The sequence below is a fragment of the Lynx rufus genome, unplaced genomic scaffold, assembly GCF_022079265.1.
Source record: "Lynx rufus isolate CCGP_SWC_20201006 ecotype Redwood Valley unplaced genomic scaffold, mLynRuf1.p SCAF_8, whole genome shotgun sequence".
Lineage (NCBI taxonomy): Eukaryota > Metazoa > Chordata > Mammalia > Carnivora > Felidae > Lynx > Lynx rufus.
The window spans coordinates 107,129,612-107,143,396 of NW_025814896.1; positions in this window are offsets into that span (position 1 = coordinate 107,129,612).

A 13,785-nucleotide genomic window follows, 5' to 3' on the forward strand; every position below is an offset into this window, starting at 1 on the left:
TGTTATTAATGTAAGAAGAACTTTAGAAGGTAGTTTAAATGGGGAAGTATAGTCATGCATCAGGAAGAAATGTTGCATATATGTGCATGTATGTGCTTAGGGTAGAGTGTATTTGAGTATGTACTTTGGTCGGAAGGGCAGAATTACAAGGAATAGAAGAGGCTAAAGAAATTAGTAAGAGGAAGAGAGTAATGACAGCTAAATTATTCATTGACTTATTTATTTATCGATAAATATTTATCAAATACTTCTTATGTAGCAGCACTAGTTGAAGTGATTGGAATCTACTTGCATTCTTGGAGAGTTTCTATTCTAATGGGAAAATAGAATATAAAATATAATGTAAAAATGAGTATAATGAAGATCTGTGTGAATAAAGGGCATGTAAGGCTGACTTAGGGAACGAAAGAAAGTGAGGGATAACGATGCTTGAAAAAAACAGGATGGAGAGAATATTACTGCACAGAGTTGATGCCTACACAAGCAGGTAAATATGAAACTGTGGTGCTTCTGACTAATTTGTTATGGTTAAACATTGTGAGCAAGGGAAAGGTATTAGATGAGAAATGTGGGAAAGGATTAAATCATGAAGTTTTTACTTTATCCTGAAGGTAATGGACATTTATGCGAGAATTTCAAGTACACACACACACACACACACACACACATACACACACATACTTTGGTGAGAATATAGAGAATAGGTGTCATTAGGAATGAGTTATGAAAGACTGCTGAGGTCAGAACAAGGTCTAAAAGCAGCAGTAAGGGGAGGAAGTAGGGCTGAACATGTTAAATAGAAGTAGATTAGAGTCTACCAAATGCGTGGATGGAAGAGATGTGGGCACGAGATGTTATTAGGATGAACCCAGGTTGTAGCTTCATAGCAATGGTCAGGATAGACAACTCTTGCACATGAATGAATTTTAGGGCAATTCTGAGGCACTTATGAAACATCTGAGGGAAGATATAATCAGTTGAAAATAACATGTCTATATGGCTCAAAATGAGAACAGAACTTTTGAAATCCTCACAACTGAGTAAAATCTTAGAAGACATTCCAAAGAATGACATTGATGTAGAAAATTAGCTTCAAGAAAAAAAAAAAAACTTGAGACGAATTAACTCTTAGACAATAAGGAAATAAGAGATGGACAAAAGAATATGACCATTTCAAGGTAAAGTCTAGTGAATATAAGATAGCCCATAACAGACTTTACCTGTGACATATGAGGCAAGAATGTCTGGTAAGATTGAGAGAAGAAAATTGGGAGGGTCAGGAATGTAAGGAATGTTTGCAATAGTTGTTATGGCAAATTTAGAAATTGAGGTGGGGACCCATCTAAAAAGGATAGGACAGAGGACCAGGAAGGCAGAGAGAAGCTAATCAGTTTGGCTTGGTTGTATTACTCAACATTTATATCAGAAAGGAGACAAAGCTCAACCGGGTTAATCCAGGTTAGGGACTTGATGAGATGGGTGCTAGGAGAAGGTAAGTGTGTGTTTCTCTTTTTGAGGGTACTACTTGAAGTAGTTGACTATAGTATCTAGTAGGCTGAGAAACTAAAAAATTCAAATTAGTGAAAATCACAGAAAAGCCTAAGGACAGGATTAGTAGATTTAAGGAAATTTGAGGACTTGAAGCACAGGAAGTGGCAATCAGAGAACAGTACTTGAGATTTTATGTTTTGAGCTGGAGTACTTCAGAGCAATTTGAGTTGATAAAGTGGAGAAAATATGAAATTTAGAGATGTTAAGGAGATCAGTGGTCTGTAAAGACTGAAGGCCTAAGGGCTTATCAACATATTCTCAATACAGTCGTTCTCAACTAGGAGTGATTTCATCCCTCCAGGTAGGGTTACCGATAAAATACAGAGTAGCCAGTTAAATCTGAGTATCGGATAATCCACAAATAACTTCTAAAGCATAAGTCCCAAATAGGTGTGACATATTTATACTAAAATAAATTTGTTGTTTATCTGAAATTCAAATTTAACTGGGTTTCCTGTATGCTTATTTACTAAACCCAACAGTCCTACACCAGGGGACATTTGGCAATTTGGGTCATCACGGTGAGAGAAGCGATGCTATTGCTATCTCGTGAGTAGAGACCAGGGATGCTGCTAAACATTTCACAGTGCACAAGACAGCCCCCCACAACCACAGAAGAATTGCACTTCAAAATACCACTAGTGCTGAGGTCAGGAAACCTGGGTTTAATGTAACTTTTTCAGAGAGACTTTCCCTGAAAAAAAAGCTTTCCTCTTCATGCAGATCTTTATTATGCCCATGGTTACATCATATCTTAATCAGCATTTTTGAATAGGTTCTTCATATATATGTATATATTTAAGAATGTGAGTCTTGTTCTCCTCGGTAATATGTACTTATGAGCGTTGCAATAAAATACTTGTTGAAGCACAGTTTCTCCCATGACATTAGAAGCCCCGTCAGTGATGTGATCTTAGTTCTTAATCCTGCACTAAGGCCCACAACAAGAGTGCAATAAATATTTATTGAATGTGGAATGACAAAGAGGCTTTGAACTCACCTGGGATGGTGAGAGTGAATGAGAATGAGGGACATATGGTTAAACCAGGTGCCAAATCCCTTTGGAGTATAGAGCAATTTTTGGAAGAGGGCAAGCAGTGGTGATATTGACAAGAAGAAAGTACAACAATTGAACCTAATGTTTCCAAGGAGAGGCTCCAACATCCTGGCAGGAAAATTACTGTTCAGAGATTTTATATAAAAACAATTAGTGAGAGCTTGATAGTTCTAGTTAATGCAAAAGAGTTTAATTCTTCAGAGCGGCTTTTTATCTTCAAAGTACATTACAGAATTTTCAAATGTAGCTTGGAACTACTTTAAAAATATTAATTTATAAACTTAAAAAAAAAAAAGGGCCCCTGGTGACTCAGTTGGTTGAGCATCCAACTCTTGATTTCAGCTCAGGTCATGATCTCACGGTCCTGAGATAGAGCCCCGTGTTGGGCTCAGCATAGAGCATGGAGCCTGCTTGGCATTCTCTCTCCCTCCCTTTCTCTCTGGCCCTCCCACACTGGTTCTCTCTCTCTCTCTCTGTCTCTCTCTGTCTCTCTCTGTCTCTCTCTGTCTCTCTCTCTCTCTCTCAAAATAAATAAATTTAAAAAATAAAAATATTAATTTGTAAGGTCAGTGGCTGAAATTCCCTGAAATACTCTAACTAGCACTTTCACAACACTGCTGTGAAATTCTGAAAAGGTGCTATATGATCTCTTTAAAAGAGAATGACATGTTTATTGGCTTTCTTTGTTATGAAACCAGGACTTTAGAATTCATAATACCTTGCAGTTCATCATGGCAGCTACTTATTCCTTAAATGCTTTTCTTACTTTAAATATAAATCTTTCTCAAAACTCAAGCTGGTTTTGATGCTTCTTCTATTTATTACTCAAAGTATCCTTTCTCAGACTTTTATAGGAAGATACTAGTTTATCTCATTACCAGAAGACACTGTTAAAAGAGAAATTTTAATCATTCTGCCATAAGGGTAGCTATTTTTCTAATTTTGCATATTGAATAAATCACTCATTTAAATAGCACTCATTAAATAACCAGAAGGTTCTATCTTTCTCTGTAGCATTAGCATACATATTAATTCATATATATTAATACAGTTAGAAATATTTAATGAGTATCACGTTTCCATAGGCTCTGTCTTAGGAGTGAAGAGGGAGAAAATGATAGTTGCTCCTTCATGAAGTTTTCTGTCAGACTGAGGAGCCATTTATTAAATAAGTTATTGTAAGATAATAATTTAGTTATAATTATCAAATGTATTATGAATACATTATGAATATGCCTAATAACACATATGCTAGGAATACTGTGATAGTTACGGATGCAGCATAACAAATTACTTCAAAGTAAAACAGCTTAAAACAACAATTATTTATTATTTCACAGTGAGATTTGACAGTCACCCAGCTGGGTTGTACTGGCTCAGGGTCTCCCATGAGACTGCAACTAATATGCCAACTAGGGATATTGTCATGAGAGGTTTACCTGAAGGATCCACTTTAGAGGTGGCTTCCTCACATGACTATTAGCAAGAGGCCTCAGTTCCTCACCGCATTGCCCTTCCCCAGTGGATTGCTTGAGAGTTCTCATGAATAAGACAACTGACTTCCCAAGAGTGAATGATCTAAGAGAGGTAAGGAAGCCACATTAGCTTTTGTGATCTGGTCTCCTAAGTTATTCAATGTCATTTCTACTGTATTCTATCTGTGAGAAATGGGTCATTAAGGATAGCCCACACTCGAGGGGGAAGGGGTGCAATTAGGCTCTACCTTTTGAGAAGAGGACTATCAAGTAATTTGTGGATATAATTTAATATCACTATCTCTCTTCTAATCTGAGGCATTAAAAAATGCTTTCTTGGGAACATGGCATTGTGCTAAGAATGGAAAGATGAACAGACTTATCACAACCTAATAAGTAAAGGGTGAAAGATCAAATTGGTTCTGGACAAGGGAACATACACAGAGGTCCCACAGTAAGAGAGATCACAAAGGAAAATGGAAAAAACAAAACAAGAAACTGGTGTGGTGATGGAGGCCATAAGGGAAGGAGAGTTATGAATTGAGGCTTGGAGGGTAGAGAGAGAAACTAGGATGGATACACAGAGCCTGTCGATCAGGTAAGAATTTTATACACTATCCTAAGGTAGTTGGAATCCTTTGAAGGGTTTCATGTGGAAGAAGGACATGATTTAGGCAACATTTTACAAACAAAACACAGTACTCTGTCTCCTTTATGGAGAGTGGGCTGAAGGGAATAAGAGTGGATGTAAAGAAACAGGTTGAAAGGTTGTTGCCTTGGCCTTGAGACTTGAACCAGGTGTGACAGTTGATGAAGAAAGAAGAGGACATATTCTAAATATACTTAGAAGATAAGCTATATAGGATTTACTAATTGGTTGTGGTAGGAAAGCAAGAGGAGGTTGCAAAGAAGATTCATAGGTTTCTAGCTTAGGCAGTGGGTGGGTGGTGGTGACACCATTTACTAAAAGAGGAAACACTTAAAGAAGAATAGATTTGGGGGCCAGGAAAAAAAAACACAACTAAGATAGTTATGGTCTAGTGAAACTGCTATGAGATACCAGAAAATGATAGGTGTAACTTTCCCAAATCACAGAGTTCGTTTTTAATTGGCAGAACTCATATCCTTTGACAACTAGCCTCATGTAATATCTACCACGTTATGATTCCCTCTTTATGATTGCTTTCCTGTTTTATTTCCATGGAGGGAGAAAGAGAGAATGAGTATAGCCTCCTGAGTAAACTCTTTATATATTTATTGACCTATCTTTGTATTTAAAGAGATTTTTTTTTTATATGTGTGACTGATTAAGATAAAACAGAAACAAACAAAACCAATAAGACTTCAGTGTAGGACTTTCTTGGTAGTACAGGGCTGATGTTTGGGTATCATTTAATTGGGTTTTACCATGCAGGGACAGTACATCAGAAAGATAGACTTTTTGGTGAGCTCCTGGACATAATCAAGTGGCAATAAATTATGACGTGTCAGTGTTGTTGAAGAAAGGATAGTACTTGGGGGGCATACGGTTAGATGACTTTTGCTATTCATATCACCTTTAATGTTACCAGTTTAGGGCCAATGTAGTCAGCTAGTGAAGAGTCAGGAGAAAAAATTTTGATATGTTAATACGTGACGTAAATAATTAACTAAGGAGATTAATGGGGGAGAGTGTTCAGGATGCTTCCCTGTAGGTAGAGGATGGACTCAGGAAGGTCCTGTCAACCTCATCTACAATGTAAGAATTTTGTTATATTTGAGGCTTGTTAGAGCCAGACTGGATTATGGCTTTATAAGGAAGGCAGTCCAGAGAAGTAGATGAGATCATTTTAGGAATCATACAAACCCTGGTCTGTGACTTGATTGAGCAACCTTGGCTGAACTAACCAACTTCCGTGAATCTCACTTTTTCCCTTTCTAGTGTGGGAAAAATTACCTCCCTGGTGTCTCTGCTATTCTGTGGTTTGTACTTTCTACCTTCTTTAGGATCTTTCTGTTCTCTTGCCCCATTGATCTGTCACTGGGGATATGTTGATAGCATTAAGAGGTCCAAGAAATTCTTGATTGAACTGCATATGCTAACTCATGTAAGTGATATTTAAGGGACATCATCGCTGACAATCAGATCAAGCAAATTATTAACTGACAAGTGGATTTAAAGACTAGCAAATTGGTGAATAATCTGAACAAAGACCGGAGGTCAAAGCCCAGTCTAAATGGAAGGAAGCCCAAAAGGCCCAATTAGAGGGAAGCTGTAATTTTCCTGTGTTCTAGATTTGTCTATAACCTAGCAGAAATATCAGGTAATAAAGACAAAATTTCATATACTCAGGAAGTATGATTGCTGACTCTGGTGGCAGGGGTGGCTAAATCATCACAATGTTTTTATCATGTGGTTTGCATGCCACGTTCAAGAATGAGACTGCCTGGGTACAAATACTGTCTCAGATGCTTAGAACCTGTATGTAATTTGGAAACGACTTCCATCTCCTTTATCTCAGTTTTCTTATCTGTAAAGTGTGGATAATTATAGTACTTTCTTAAAGGGGTCTTTGAAGATCAAATTCAATGTCACCTGTCTTACTTAGCCCAGTGGTTGGCACTGGCAAATGATCAATAAATGCTTTATGTTACCCATTTTGGTTATTATCTTCAACAACAAATATGTGGATGGCTATTTAATATATTGGAGTGTCGTGCAGCAAATATCCTCTCCTTTACCCTCATCTTTGGGACAGAGTACACTTCCTTACTCCATTGACGTTGGCTTGACCATGTTACTTGCTTTGATTATAGTTACCTGAATGGCTTGATATGAACAGAGTTTAAATGTGCCTGAATGCACTAGTGTGCCTCTTTTCCTAGATTTGCCTTAGGAAGAATATGCATAGGTAGTATTCATTCAAAGAGAGTATGGAGACATGTAAAATGGCTTTGAACCCAACCTGAGGGCTTAAGCTAAGTCCAGACAATTCATAGCCTAAAAGCTGACCCACAGACAGGTGAGGAAGAAAAAACCGTTTATGTTTTAAACCACTGAGTTTTCATGTATACCATTATGTGATATTATTCTAGAAATAGCGTATTTGCCTTTTGTGCAACATTGATCCCTTATTAGTGAAGAAAGCATAAGGTATCTACTGCTTATTTACTCGAACATCCTGAAGCAGAGCCACCAGCCAAGCCCAGATTAGATGAGCCAAACTAATTGTTATCTAAGTTTGTGAGTATTTTTTATTGTGACAATAGAGGACTGATATACCTATTTTGTGCCAGGCATAGGAAAGAAAAATAAAAGTTTTGCTGCGGTGTTTGCATTCTAGTGAATATTTATAAATAATTGTACATGCAGGCCAAATGCCCTTGCTCCTGACCAGAATGTTTTATAAAAAATGATACAGTTCACATTTTTTATCTTCCACCAACATATAAAGCTAAAGTGTACACTCCTAAATCCATAAGTGAGAAGGTAAACCCCAGGATGTGTTACAAAGGAAAGCTATAGAATATCTCCCTTAAGGAATTTGAAATATAGCATACCCAGCCTTTTGGTTAGAATATTTGGATATCTGCCTGCCTGAGGGCAGGGGCATGGACAGGAAAACTTTTTAGATTGCTGTGATTTTATGATTTTAAATGATCTTAGTCTGTTTAAATTTCAAGGTAGCTAGGCATTTTCTAAAGAGTTTATAATAGTTTATGAAGGTAAAGGTGATAATAAGACAGATGGTAGATAGACAGACAGACAGACAGATATATGATAAAATTTTGTTTTATCCTGGTCCAGGTAAATGAGTTCACCAGCTTGGAAGTCTTTGTTCTTAAGACTCTGAAAATATAGCGAGCAGCTTAATGAAACAGCTAGGGTTGGGCATATAGTTTTATAGCAGCTGTCCACTTTCAGGTTCTAATCGATTGGTTATACCTGAATGATGTCGATACACAGACACATTTATCCTTGTTTGGCTGTTTAGTTCCACTTTATTACAACCTTCTTTTTTTTTTAAAGAACTTTGAAATGTGAATGCTCAAGCTGGAAATCAGTAAGTCATGATTTTCATCTTTGTACTTGTAGTTTGCGATCTATGACTTCTTTTCCTAAGTACTATTTTTGGAAATACTAATCTTTTCCCCACTGTGTTTGGTATATACAAGATAACTAACCTATATCCAGACGAAAAGTTTTTTTTAACATAGATGCCCACATTAGAAAATCTGAATGATTAATTTCAATAGGTAAAAATTATATATTATGTTCACCATTTCAAATGAATTGTCTTTAAATTCTCTAAATTTTAAGTAATTTGAGGCTATGAAAACTTAGATTTCCTAAAACATTGGATTAGAAGAGGGTTTGCAAATTCAAGTTTTCTTTTATCAAGAACCAAGGGGAAAATCCTAAGATTAACTCATGAATCTAAGTAAAAGTAAATTGAGAATGGGGGAGGGGGAATCACAGCATGTCCCAACTAAAAGAATTCACATTCAGAGTTTTGAAAAATAGTGTTCAAAGAGTAAAATAATAATTTTTAATAAGGCAGAGGTAAAATTTTTCCAAGAATCTCTAGACCAGGACTCATTTTGCTTAACATCTTGATTTCTCCCTGTAATACCTGAACAGAAACCCTTACCCATCTTCCTTTTTCATAGCCTTTTTTATGAAGGCACTTACTACCTTCACTAGGTTCAAGATCTCCCAGTTAATACTCTAGTCAGACCAGTCTCCCTTAATATATAATATGTATTTTACATCTCCCCCTTCTTCCTTCTAGACCTTCATATATGACATGGAAACAATACATAATAAAAATAGTTTACACCATTATGTTATTGAGAAATGTGAAAAATAATTTTTCTTAGGTCTGTTAAATTTTTAAATGATAGTAAAATCACAGGGAAAGCATCCTTTTTTGGAAAGAGTGTTCAGAGGAGAATTCCTTCTTGAACCCTAGTAACATGTCATATCAGAAAATACCAGTGTATGTCAAATGATATTACTTCTCATAGGCATATGAGTGCACACATACGAAGGCAATGAGACAAGATGCCACATTGTACAGAAGCCTTCATGGCTTTCTTATCTGAATTACACCTTTTGATCAAGGAATATGGTTGATCTTAATGAAGGCCCATTCTTTGTTTGGGGTGAAAATGTTTTTTGCAATTACTGAAGGTTTACAAAGGGTATACTTTTAACTCTTGGTAATTTTTTTTTCTTTCACCCAGTAATACAGTTATTTCATAGTCAGAAACATTCACCTGGCCAAAACAAACATCTTTAAGCAAGACCATTCTTTAGCAGATACAAAAATTGAAGTGATAGAGGAAATGATCTCAGCCGGAAGTTGAGCTATTTAATGAAAATGACAAGCTGGTCTTTTTAGAAGACTGGAAGGAACCCCATCAGTTTTCTCTCTAGTTAGGCTCTTGTTACTGCTGTTATCATTCACAGAGAGCAGACAGTCCTCAATGATTATTTACCACATTTCTGAGCTGTCAGAAGAGAAGTAGAAACCTTTAAATATTTTGAAAATAGATTAAAGCTTTAGTGATAGAACCGGAAAAGAATCTAGTATCTTTTTTTCTAAATCTTTGAAGAAGTATTACTTAGCAACACTTTAAGATCTGTTACTCTTCCTAAAACATTTAAGAGATTTTTTTTCCCCTCACATATTGTGTGTATGTTGCATGCCTTGCTTTTTTCCCCTTAGCTGTGATGATAATTTAACCAGAATATTAATTTTCAAAAAGAAACATAAATGGGGGAGCCTGGGTGGATCAGTCGGTTAAGCATCTGACTCATGGTTTCAGCTCAGGTCATGATCTCACAGTTTGTGAGATTGAGCCCCCATGTTGGGCTCTGTGCTAACAGTGCAGAGCCTGCTGAGATTCTCTCTCTCTCTCTCTCTCTCTCTCTCTCTCTCTATCTCTATCTCTCTCTCTCTCAAAATAAATAAATAAACTAAAAAAAAGAAACATAAAGGTTTAACTTGATGAGATAAATATTTTAATTTGTATATATTCCTTCCTAATTTTTTCCATATGCTTACATATATACTTAGTGTCACTTATAGCAGGTGTATACATGAACTTTTTTTTTTTTTATTGCTCAGGATTTTATTAACCCATTTTTCATGCCACCACGACCTTTATAAATATCTACTCTAGTCACTTTTGTGTTTACTTTTTTCACCATTGTAGATAATTGAACCATAAATCTCTTGAGATTTTTTAATCCACTGAATTATTGAATGAGGAGATGGGAAGAAGAAAGGAACTAGCTTGGGGAGAGGGAATAAACAGCTGTTGGGTCATGTCGATTTTGATTTAGATATACAATGGGGTAAATACTTGGGTCTGAGCTTAAGCGAGAAGGTAGGGCTGGGCCGCGAAAAGGAATGGCTTCTTCAGACGCGTAGAAAAGGCATTGAGGGTGCTGTGCCAAGAATGAAATGGAGTGCCTGAGGCACTGTGGAAGAGTGGTTAAGAATGCAGGCTCTTAACTACCACTTTCAACTCCTGGCCTCACCACTTACTCATTTTGAGACATTTCCTCATCTATAAAATTGATGGAAGTTGGAAGCTGTCATGACCCTGTAGGATTGTCACGACAAGTAAATGAAATAATTCTCTAAAGCATGTTCTGTGAAGTCTGGTTTGTCATAACCCTTTAGTATATCTCTCTCATTACTATTGCTGCTACTCCATGTACGTGGGCAGCTTAACGTGGCTGAGGAATAAAACCCAAATGTACTGACTCACCTTACTTCAATTTCACAATCACTAGGCTCAACTGGGCCCAGAGTTTTGCCCATTATATTTACCTAGTCCACTTGCTCTGCCACTCTCCTAGATTACTATTTTATAATTTATAAAATGCATTTCATTTACTTTTTTCCACTACGAGAGAAGTGGACCCAGGGTGGTGACCTTCCTCATTTATTCATGTTTCCTACTTCTCTAGATGACTGTTTCTCAGTAGGCTTTTCAGATCCCGAAACTCCAGCCTTTTCTACCCCATCTTTGCTCACGGGTGTCTGTATTCGTGGTCTCCAGGTCCTTTCCTCTTGACCCCATTGAAGCCAGACTTTAGACTTCACCACACCAGTAAAATTGCTCTGGTGGAGCTGACCTATGACATCCACTTTGTTCAGCTCAAGGATCCATTATTAGACTTTGTTTTATGCGAACTTTCAGCAGGCTTTGACATAATTGTTCATATCTTCATTTCTAGATACCAGTCTCTTCAATTCTCCTATCTAACTGGTACTTCCTTCTCAGCCTCTTTCCATGTTTTTTTTTTCTTTTTTCATCATCTTAAATATCGATGTGCACTTGGCTCAGCCCTCATACTTTTTATATTCTCCAGATATATTTGTTACCTTGGTGATTTTATCAAGGTCCGTGGCATTAAATAATACATATACTCTGCAGATTTCCAAATTTATATCTCTATTTACATCTCTATTATGTAATTATAATAAAAATCCATCAAATCACCACATATAGAGTTTTATGTAATAGCTGACATTTGGCCAAATTTGCAGAGTCTGCCCATTCTCTGGTGACATAAGCACCTCTGTACATGATCAATCATGAAAGTTAATTCTGTGCTGTAAGAAAGATTTGGCCTACAATTTGGGCAAAAGAGTTTTCATTAGAATGTTTTGTTTAGTTTTCTTTTTACCAAGCAAGGTTCCTAGTATATAATTAGAAATATTTATGCCGGGAGTAAACCTGGCAAAATGGCGATGTACTTCATTTGTATAAAGTCTTTTTTTATAGGTTGTTCTGATATTTATCCTCTTCCTTCCCCACCGCAAAATATCATGCACCTTAACACACACACACAGCCACGTGCGTACCCTTCCATTTATCCTGTGCCACCCATGCCAGGTGAACCAATTTCCTCCTTTATCCCACGATATCAAAACCATCCCTCTCTGCTTCTGTGTCTTTGCCATTTAATTAGTGTTGATGCCTGTCATCCCTTCCCCAGGACATTTTTTTCTTCTTTAAGATTTGGGTTGTGATCCGCCTGACTTGTGATGTCCTAGCCTTGGACCATCAAAGAAGTTCTCTCTTTTCTCAGAAGAGATCGTTTCACCTAAATGCCCAAATCGCAGAATGTATTTCAAGTGCACGGACAAACTACCCCATGTGATAATGATCAAGACCACATTTTGTCTTCTGAATTCTCCACAGTAAATTTTTGAATGATTGATTTACTAACTGAAGATGGAACTAGTTTTTTTCAATTTTATGCAATTTTAGTGTACTCAAACTACTGACATTTCATAACTAGCTTTTAAAAAGGTATTTTCCTATCTTATTTTTGAGGCTGTCAGTTTCTTTTCGTAAATAATTACTTCTTTTTCACACTTGGTATCACTATTGTAGGGTTAGGAGAGGAAAATTTGATTTTTAAGGGATGTCTGTACTTTGGGTTTTATGTTTTAGTCTAAAAATTTATAAATAGAATCAATATTGTTTAAATGGGATGGTGGCTAATGTAAAGCTAATTCAGTACTCACATAGAATGTCATGCTGTGGCCGAAAAGTACATGGATAGACTGTAATAGACTACGGTCCTAAAAGTGTCACCTCTGCCTAATGGCAGCATTTTGAAATGATCTACAAGTGTGGCTTCTACAAGGATTTTCCGGAGGCATACTCTCAGATTTGCATATAATTTATGTTTTTAGTGACATTGAAATCCAGCCTTAGGCATTGTCCTCATTAAATTTTTATCACTGCTCTTCTCAAGGTCATTTTTTGGTTTGCCTTCTTTTTCGAATCTATTCAAAATAATTGGTCTAAATACACTAAGCAGTGATTCTTAAGTTTACTAGCTTACCATCTTCACCAGTTCAGGCACCTTCAACAGCAGTGGCTCATTATCACTTTGATTGAGATAGAAAGAGAGGAAGAGGAAGGTTTTATTATTTATATTCCCTTCCCAGACCCTACCTAGTACCTGGATTACACTTGATAACTATTTGTTGAGTGTACGAATGAATTAGACTCTCATTTGGAGGATGACTGATTTTGCAAATGAAGCCATAGGGAATATCAGAAGGAGTTTGAATTTTAGACTCTGATATCCTAGGTTTAAATACCAATCCTACCACTTAATTGCTGTTGTATTAACCAAATTATGTTAGTTTGAGGCTCAAGCAAACTTTTCTGAGGGGGTTGGAATGTAGTTCTATATTGCCATCTATTTCTTCTTTCTTTAGATTTGTTCTTCTACTAATGGGTGCCCTGTTCTTCCCTAGGATAATGTAGTATCTTCTGGAAAATGGGTATGCTATGGTTTCATGCTCTTAGAGAACATGAAGCTTCCATTTCACACTTACTAAACACCATTCCCTTGGAAAATTATCGTTACTATCCCTACTCCATTCCTACCACTAGAAAAGCAATTGAAGTAAAAATTGTGCATACACACACACACACACACACACACACACACACACACAAGGAGTTTTGTAATGTTACTCAAACAATATTGGTTCTAGGAAGAGAGACAAACTGTGGCTGGTACATTATATCCATCAAATCAATTTCTGGCTAAAATTAATGGCTTTGTGCATAGGAGTCTGCTCTTAAAAAGAAAAAAGTCTATTCTAATGACATCCTTTTAATTGTTTAGTTTGGAAAAATGCAAGATTTGGGGTCTATTAAAACAAATAAATTTGC